The sequence below is a fragment of the Macrobrachium rosenbergii genome, chromosome 41, assembly GCF_040412425.1.
Source record: "Macrobrachium rosenbergii isolate ZJJX-2024 chromosome 41, ASM4041242v1, whole genome shotgun sequence".
Taxonomy (NCBI): Eukaryota; Metazoa; Arthropoda; class Malacostraca; order Decapoda; family Palaemonidae; genus Macrobrachium; species Macrobrachium rosenbergii.
The window spans coordinates 75631661-75634160 of NC_089781.1; positions in this window are offsets into that span (position 1 = coordinate 75631661).

Sequence of the window (2500 nt, forward strand, 5' to 3'; positions counted from 1 at the left end):
CATCCACTAGTCTGTAAAACTTCACTTGTTAACAAACATACATCCCTTGTGTCTACAAAAATTGATTTCACATTGAGGCGCAGGAGTTGATATATCCCACTATTTAATCTTTTCACTCAAACATTTTATTCGTGAAACAAAGATGAAAATTTATGACGGAATTAGTTCTATCGGAAATGTAACTTGAGTCGAACTATTGACTCGGGGCATCAGAAGGAAATATTGTTAATGACAGTAACAGTCAGTTATAAAGGGTCGCAGTACTTACGTCATGCTTCATAATCTATAAATAACGCATTTTAAAGACAGAGAGTGACAGAGAGTGAGCGCAAAGAATATTACAAAGACTATTATGCAGGGACGTATAAAAGATTGAGGATTAACTGAAAACAGGCAGTAGTCTTATGTACGAGGATATTATAAGAAAATTCATCTTCATAAGAATTGTGCAAGTAAATAATAAAATGTAGCAAGAAACGTGTTAATATTCATCCACATATAAAAAGACTCATAAATGCTATACATTATATATATATATATATATATATATATATATATATATATATATATATATATATATATATATATATATATATATATATATATATATATATATATATATATATATATATATATATATATATATATATATATATATATATATATATATATATATATATATATATATATATATATATATATATATATATATATATATATATATATATATATATATATATAATTTAATAATATATATAGATATTTATTTGTATATATGGCCTATAAAGTATAATTAATGATAGTCTATATATATATATTTATACCCTATATATATATATATAGTTGAATAATTTAATTAACCATACACCTTTTCCCTTTATATATGAATAAAGTGAATTTCATGAGAAGTCTAGCCCTTTACTTCTCTACCCTGGGTAAATATTGAATAAACCAAAGGTAATTATCGATCGATAAGTATAGTTTTGAAACATGGCCAGAAACTGTACTTCGGCAGAAACGCTAGAAGGCATACTCAAAGTGAATCTAATTAATCACAGGAACAGAGAAATATTACTGTAGAGACTTCTATCAAGTTTAATTCAAAAAGAAGACGTTGCCAAAAATAGTATTTTTTCCATGAGCAAAATCATTTTTTTATATTCTGCTGGAAAATAATGAGCCGAGTCTTAAAATCTAAGAGGATCCAGGTACTTCCAAAATGCGACGGACTCATTTCTTTTATAAATACACTTTTACACTATATTTTAAATTGCAGGTTGTTATTTTTCAAGTATCTTGGAAAAAATGTTCATACGCATAATTCCTGTCAATGTTTTCGAGAGCTTGATTGTGCCTGATAAAAGGAAAAAACATTTGCATACAGATAAAAATTATAACGTATTCTTTAATTGGTATTTTGGTCAATGTTACAGAGACCTTATTGGGTGTCTGTTGAAAGGAATGTAATCTTGTAATCTTGTACATCGCTCTCAGGGAACTTCCTAACTGCTTGTCGCCTCCAGTCGTTACACACAACAACCTTCACGTAAATGAAAACATTGCGCAGAAATTGATAACTCGATGGTCAATCGCTTTGATTATTCCTTCCAATTATTCACTTTCAGATTGTGGAATTCTCTGCCTTGCCCTCTTTGGTGTCTCCTGACTTTCTTGCCCTACTACTTCTTATAGGGATAACACGTTACCTCCCAATACAAGAGGTTCATGACCTTTAAAGTAAATTTATACTAGGGCAATTGCATGAGTTTTAAGGATCATTACCTTAAGCAAGGTTGTTACATTTTTTATTCCGTTCATTTGTTTGTCTGTCTTTATAAATGCCTATTTATTGGTGTATTTGCCCATTTACTTTTTTTACATTATCAAGATTATGCAAAAATATGAGTGGATTTTGATTAGCAACAAGTTATTAAAAGGTGAGAGAGATCGGGATCTCGATCAGGGAACTTTTGATGGCTGGTTGGATAGATCTGCCTTAGCGGAGGTTTGTGGTCTCCAAGCGATCTTGTTCCTTTTCGTTTTCCTTAGTCTACCTTCTTGTAAAGACGATCAGTCAATCAATGAATCCCAATATGACGCAAATTTCAATACCAAAAATATCAATCACTTCACGTTCTCTGCCTGTCTGACTGTATGTCACTGCATGCGTATGAGGAGGGGTTTTTGCGGACGTTAAAAGCCTCTTTTTCATTCAGTTTTCCCTCGATGCAATGGTCTAGCATTGCAATTCCGTTCACTGCACACAATACTATGTTATCCAATCCGGAACGGTTTCACCCGCAATCACTCTGAAAATTGTCCCATTCGGCTTAAAAACGCTGAATGGCAAATTTTCAAAACAGTATTCTACTGCCTGGACATTTCCATCAACCACATCATTCAATTTCTTCACGCCCTTTCACTCTTTCATCTTCTCCATCTGCATTTTCCCCGAGTGACAGATATAAGCGAGAGTTTCAAACTGACAGTTTCCCCAGGC